Source organism: Mixophyes fleayi, unplaced genomic scaffold (genome assembly GCF_038048845.1).
Source record: "Mixophyes fleayi isolate aMixFle1 unplaced genomic scaffold, aMixFle1.hap1 Scaffold_229, whole genome shotgun sequence".
Taxonomy (NCBI): domain Eukaryota; kingdom Metazoa; phylum Chordata; class Amphibia; order Anura; family Limnodynastidae; genus Mixophyes; species Mixophyes fleayi.
The window spans coordinates 65,001-70,000 of record NW_027446445.1 but is presented as its reverse complement, the minus strand read 5'-3'; the positions used below and the strand labels follow the sequence as shown (position 1 = coordinate 70,000).

The following is a 5,000-nucleotide window of genomic DNA, read 5'->3' as shown; positions in this document are numbered from 1 at the left end:
TTTCTAGATGTATAAGAGATGTAGGTCAATAGGAAAACAATGCCTACAGCCACAGCACCCTGAACAAGCCCAATCTCGTCTGATCTTGGAAGCTAAGCAGGGACGGGCCTGGTTAGTACTTGGATGGGAGACCACCTGGGAATACCAGGTGCTGTAGGCCTTTTTTTCTTCTCTCTTGTTCCGGCTTCCTTCAATGCTGGTTTCTAGATGTATAAGAGATGTAGGTCAATAGGAAAACAATACCTACAGCCACACCACCCTGAACAAGCCCAATCTCGTCTGATCTTGGAAGCTAAGCAGGGACGGGCCTGGTTAGTACTGGGATAGGAGACCACCTGGGAATACCAGGTGCTGTATGCCTTTTTTTTTTCTCTCTTGTTCCGGCTTCCTTCAATGCTGGTTTTGAGATAATAAGAGATATAGGTCAATAAGAAGCCAAAACCTACAGCTACACATCTCTAAACAAGCCCAATCTCGTCTGATCTTGGAAGCTAAGCAGGGCCAGGCCTGGTTAGTACTTGGATGGGAGACCACCTGGGAATACCAGGTGCTGTAGGCTTTTTTTTTTTTCTCTCTTGTTCCGGCTTCCTTCAATGCTGGTTTTTAGATGTATAAGAGATGTCGGTCAATAGGAAACCAATACATACAGCCACACCACCCTGAACAAGCCTGATCTTGGAAGCTAAGCAGAGCCAGGGTTGGTTAGTACTTGGATGCGAGACCACCTGGGAATACCAGGTGCTGTAGGCCCTTTTTTTTTTCTCTCTTGTTCCGACTTCCTTCAATGCTGGTTTTGAGATGTATAAGAGATGTAGGTCAATAGGAAACCAATACCTACAGCCACACACCCTGAACAAGCCCAATATCATCTGATCTTGAAAGCTAAGCAGGGTCGGGCCTGGTTAGTACTTTTTTTTTTCTCTCTTGTTCTTTCTTCCTTCAATGCTGGTTTTAAAATGTATAAGTGATGTAGGTCATTAGGAAACCAATACCTACAGCCACACCACCCTGGACAAGCCCAATCTCGTCTGATCTTGGAAGCTAAGCAGGGCCGGGCCTGGTTAGTACTTGGATGGGAGACCCCCTGGGAATACCAGGTGCTGTAGGCCTTTTTTTTTTTCTCTCTTGTTCCGGCTTCCTTCAATGCTTGTTTTTAGATGTATAAGAGATGTAGGTCAATACGAAAACAATACCTACAACCACACCACCCTGAACAAGCCCAATCTCGTCTGATCTTGGAAGCTAAGCAGGGCTGGGCCTGGTTAGTACTTGGATGGGAGACAACCTGGAAATACCAGGTGCTGTAGGCTTTTTTTTTTCTCTCTTGTTCCGGCCTCCTTCAATGCTGGTTTTGAGATGTATAAGAGATGTAGGTCAATAGGAAACCAATACCTACAACCACACCACCCTGAACAAGCCCAATCACGTCTGATCTTGGAAGCTAAGCAGAGCTGGGCCTGGTTAGTACTTGAATGGGAGACCACCTGGGAATACCAGGTGCTGTAGGCCTTTCTTTCTTCTCTCTTGTTCCGGCTTCCTTCAATGCTGTTTTCTAGATGTATAAGAGATGTAGGTCAAAACGAAAACAATACCTACAGCCACACCAGCTTGAACAAGCCCAATCTCATGTGATCTTGGAAGCTAAGCAGGGACGGGCCTGGTTAGTACTTGGATGGGAGACCACCTGGGAATACCAGGTGCTGTAGGCCTTTTTTTCTTCTCTCTTGTTCCGGCTTCCTTCAATGCTGGTTTCTAGATGTATAAGAGATGTAGGTCAATAGGAAAACAATACCTACAGCCACACCACCCTGAACAAGCCCAATCTCATCTGATCTTGGAAGCTAAGCAGGGACGGGCTTGGTTAGTACTTGGATGGGAGACCACCTGGGGATACCAGGTGCTGTAGGCTTTTTTTTTTCTCTCTTGTTCCGGCCTCCTTCAATGCTGGTTTTGAGATGTATAAGAGATGTAGGTCAATAGGAAACCAATACCTACAGCCACACCACCCTGAACAAGCCCAATCTCATCTGATCTTGGAAGCTAAGCAGAGCCAGGCCTGGTTAGTACTTGGATGGGAGACCACCTGGGAATACCAGGTGCTGTAAGCCTTTTTTTCTTCTCTCTTGTTCCGGCTTCCTTCAATGCTGGTTTCTAGATGTATAAGAGATGTAGGTCAATAGTAAAACAATACCTACAGCCACACCACCCTGAACAAGCCCAATCTCGTCTGATCTTGGAAGCTAAGCAGGGACGGGCCTGGTTAGTACTTGGATGGGAGACCACCTGGGAATACCAGGTGCAGTAGGCCTTTTTTTCTTCTCTCTTGTTCCGGCTTCCTTCAATGCTGGTTTCTAGATGTATAAGAGATGTAGGTCAGTAGGAAAACAATACCTACAGCCACACCACCCTGAACAAGCCCAATCTCATCTGATCTTTGAAGCTAAGCAGGGACGGGCCTGGTTAGTACTTGGATGGGAGACCACCTGGGAATACCAAGTGCTGTAGGCCTTTTTTTCTCTCTCTTGTTCCGGCTTCCTTCAATGCTGGTTTTGAGATAATAAGAGATGTAGGTCAATAGGAAACCAAAACCTACAGCTACACATCTCTAAACAAGCCCAATCTCGTCTGATCTTGGAAGCTAAGCAGGGCCAGGCCTGGTTAGTACTTGGATGGGAGACCACCTGGGAATACCAGGTGCTGTAGGCTTTTTTTTTTTCTCTCTTGTTCCGGCTTCCTTCAATGCTGGTTTTTAGATGTATAAGAGATGTAAGTCAATAGGAAACCAATACCTACAGCCACACCACCCTGAACAAGCCTGATCTTGGAAGCTAAGCTGAGCCGGGGTTGGTTAGTACTTGGATGCGAGACCACCTGGGAATACCAGGTGCTGTAGGCCCTTTTTTTTTTCTCTCTTGTTCCGACTTTCTTCAATGCTGGTTTTGAGATGTATAAGAGATGTAGGTCAATAGGAAACCGTTACCTACAGCCACACCACCCTGAACAAGCCCAATCTCATCTGATCTTGGAAGCTAAGCAGGGCTGGGCCTGGTTAGTACTTGGATGGGAGACCACCTGGAAATACCAGATGCTGTAGGCTTTTTTTTTTTCTCTCTTGTTCCGGCCTCCTTCAATGCTGGTTTTGAGATGTATAAGAGATGTAGGTCAATAGGAAACCAATACCTACAGCCACACCACCCTGAACAAGCCCAATCTCGTCTGATCTTGAAAGCTAAGCAGGTCCAGGCCTGGTTAGTACTTGGATGGGAGACCACCTGGGAATACCAGGTGCAGTAGGCCTTTTTTTTTTTCTCTCTTGTTCCGGCTTCCTTCAATGCTTGTTTATAGATGTATAAGAGATGTAGGTCAATAGGAAAACAATACCTACAGCCACACCACCCTGAACAAGCCCAATCTCGTCTGATCTTGGAAGCTAAGCAGGGCTGGGCCTGGTTAGTACTTGGATTGGAGACCACCTGGAAATACCAGGTGCTGTAGGCTTTTTTTTTCTCTCTTGTTCCGGCCTCCTTCAATGCTGGTTTTGAGATGTATAAGAGATGTAGGTCAATAGGAAACCAATACCTACAACCACACCACCCTGAACAAGCCCAATCTCGTCTGATCTTGGAAGCTAAGCAGAGCCGGGCCTGGTTAGTACTTGAATGGGAGACCACCTGGGAATACCAGGTGCTGTAGGCCTTTTTTTCTTCTCTCTTGTTCTGGCTTCCTTCAATGCTGGTTTTGAGATGTATAAGAGATGTAGGTCAATAGGAAACCAATACCTACAGCCACACCACCCTGAACAAGCCAATCTCGTCTGATCTTGGAAGCTAAGCAGAGCCGAGCCTGGTTATTACTTGGATGGGAGACCACCTGGGAATACCAGGTGCTGTAGGCCTTTTTTATCTTCTCTCTTGTTCCGGCTTCCTTCAATGCTGTTTTCTAGATGTATAAGAGATGTAGGTCAATAGGAAAACAATACCTACAGCCACACCACCCTGAACAAGCCCAATCTCATCTGATCTTGGAAGCTAAGCAGGGACGGGCCTGGTTAGTACTTGGATGGGAGACCACCTGGGAATACCAGGTGCTGTATGCCTTTTTTTTTCTCTCTTGTTCCGGCTTCCTTCAATGCTGGTTTTGAGATTATAAGAGATGTAGGTCAATAGGAAACCAAAACCTACAGCTACACATCTCTAAACAAGCCCAATCTCGTTTGATCTTGGAAGCTAAGCAGGGCCAGGCCTGGTTAGTACTTGGATGGGAGACCACCTGGGAATACCAGGTGTCGTAGGCTTTTTTTTTTTCTCTCTTGTTCCGGCTTCCTTCAATGCTGGTTTTTAGATGTATAAGAGATGTAAGTCAATAGGAAACCAATACCTACAGCCACACCACCCTGAACAAGCCTGATCTTGGAAGCTAAGCAGAGCCAGGCCAGGTTAGTACTTGGATGCGAGACCACCTGGGGATATCAGGTGCTGTAGGCCCTTTTTTTTTTCTCTCTTGTTCCGACTTCCTTCAATGCTGGTTTTGAGATGTATAAGAGATGTAGGTCAATAGGAAGCCAATACCTACAGCCATACCACCCTGAACATGCCCAATCTCGTCTGATCTTGGAAGCTAAGCAGGGCTGGGCCTGGTTAGTACTTGGATGGGAGACCACCTGGAAATACCAGGTGCTGTAGGCTTTTTTTTTTCTCTCTTGTTCCGGCCTCCTTCAATGCTGGTTTTGAGATATATAAGAGATGTAGGTTAATAGGAAAACAATACCTACAGCCACACCACCCTGAACAAGCCCAATTTCGTCTGATCTTGGAAGCTAAGCAGGGACGGGCCTGGTTAGTACTTGGATGGGAGACCACCTGGGAATACCAGGTGCTGTAGGCCTTTTTTTCTTCTCTCTTGTTCCGGCTTCCTTCAATGCTAGTTTCTAGATGTATAAGAGATGTAGGTCAATAGGAAAACAATACCTACAGCCACACCACCCTGAACAAGCCCAATCT

General features: G+C 46.3%; 9 non-coding genes and 13 pseudogenes across 9 annotated transcripts in view; all 22 read left to right on the top strand.

Annotated features, from left to right (window-relative positions):
* The first annotated feature begins 41 nt into the window (after nt 1-41).
* LOC142122176 (5S ribosomal RNA) lies at nt 42-160 on the top strand. Its single transcript, XR_012684081.1, has one exon. It is a non-coding gene; the product is annotated as a 5S ribosomal RNA (ribosomal RNA).
* An 81-nt stretch (nt 161-241) lies between these two features.
* LOC142122341 (5S ribosomal RNA) lies at nt 242-360 on the top strand (annotated as a pseudogene).
* Nucleotides 361-440: 80 nt separating this feature from the next.
* On the top strand, nt 441-559 carry LOC142122542 (5S ribosomal RNA; annotated as a pseudogene).
* A 431-nt stretch (nt 560-990) lies between these two features.
* Nucleotides 991-1,109, top strand: LOC142122325 (5S ribosomal RNA). Its single transcript, XR_012684217.1, has one exon. It is a non-coding gene; the product is annotated as a 5S ribosomal RNA (ribosomal RNA).
* An 82-nt stretch (nt 1,110-1,191) lies between these two features.
* On the top strand, nt 1,192-1,310 carry LOC142122522 (5S ribosomal RNA; annotated as a pseudogene).
* An 80-nt stretch (nt 1,311-1,390) lies between these two features.
* Nucleotides 1,391-1,509, top strand: LOC142122413 (5S ribosomal RNA; annotated as a pseudogene).
* Nucleotides 1,510-1,590: 81 nt separating this feature from the next.
* Nucleotides 1,591-1,709, top strand: LOC142122396 (5S ribosomal RNA; annotated as a pseudogene).
* An 81-nt stretch (nt 1,710-1,790) lies between these two features.
* Nucleotides 1,791-1,909, top strand: LOC142122318 (5S ribosomal RNA). Its single transcript, XR_012684211.1, has one exon. It is a non-coding gene; the product is annotated as a 5S ribosomal RNA (ribosomal RNA).
* Nucleotides 1,910-1,989: 80 nt separating this feature from the next.
* On the top strand, nt 1,990-2,108 carry LOC142122445 (5S ribosomal RNA; annotated as a pseudogene).
* An 81-nt stretch (nt 2,109-2,189) lies between these two features.
* On the top strand, nt 2,190-2,308 carry LOC142122264 (5S ribosomal RNA). The gene has a single exon (XR_012684162.1). It is a non-coding gene; the product is annotated as a 5S ribosomal RNA (ribosomal RNA).
* Nucleotides 2,309-2,389: 81 nt separating this feature from the next.
* LOC142122388 (5S ribosomal RNA) lies at nt 2,390-2,508 on the top strand (annotated as a pseudogene).
* Nucleotides 2,509-2,587: 79 nt separating this feature from the next.
* On the top strand, nt 2,588-2,706 carry LOC142122540 (5S ribosomal RNA; annotated as a pseudogene).
* Nucleotides 2,707-2,978: 272 nt separating this feature from the next.
* On the top strand, nt 2,979-3,097 carry LOC142122330 (5S ribosomal RNA). Its single transcript, XR_012684222.1, has one exon. It is a non-coding gene; the product is annotated as a 5S ribosomal RNA (ribosomal RNA).
* Nucleotides 3,098-3,178: 81 nt separating this feature from the next.
* Nucleotides 3,179-3,297, top strand: LOC142122590 (5S ribosomal RNA; annotated as a pseudogene).
* Nucleotides 3,298-3,379: 82 nt separating this feature from the next.
* LOC142122430 (5S ribosomal RNA) lies at nt 3,380-3,498 on the top strand (annotated as a pseudogene).
* A 79-nt stretch (nt 3,499-3,577) lies between these two features.
* Nucleotides 3,578-3,696, top strand: LOC142122407 (5S ribosomal RNA; annotated as a pseudogene).
* An 81-nt stretch (nt 3,697-3,777) lies between these two features.
* LOC142122658 (5S ribosomal RNA) lies at nt 3,778-3,895 on the top strand (annotated as a pseudogene).
* Nucleotides 3,896-3,977: 82 nt separating this feature from the next.
* LOC142122168 (5S ribosomal RNA) lies at nt 3,978-4,096 on the top strand. Its single transcript, XR_012684073.1, has one exon. It is a non-coding gene; the product is annotated as a 5S ribosomal RNA (ribosomal RNA).
* A 79-nt stretch (nt 4,097-4,175) lies between these two features.
* LOC142122670 (5S ribosomal RNA) lies at nt 4,176-4,294 on the top strand (annotated as a pseudogene).
* Nucleotides 4,295-4,566: 272 nt separating this feature from the next.
* Nucleotides 4,567-4,685, top strand: LOC142122166 (5S ribosomal RNA). Its single transcript, XR_012684072.1, has one exon. It is a non-coding gene; the product is annotated as a 5S ribosomal RNA (ribosomal RNA).
* An 80-nt stretch (nt 4,686-4,765) lies between these two features.
* Nucleotides 4,766-4,884, top strand: LOC142122201 (5S ribosomal RNA). The gene has a single exon (XR_012684103.1). It is a non-coding gene; the product is annotated as a 5S ribosomal RNA (ribosomal RNA).
* Nucleotides 4,885-4,965: 81 nt separating this feature from the next.
* The window catches only part of LOC142122259 (5S ribosomal RNA), a 118-nt gene continuing 83 nt past the window's right edge, over nt 4,966-5,000 (top strand). Inside the window, exon 1 of the ribosomal RNA XR_012684157.1 lies at nt 4,966-5,000. This exon is cut by the window's right edge and continues 83 nt beyond it. This is a non-coding gene — a ribosomal RNA (5S ribosomal RNA).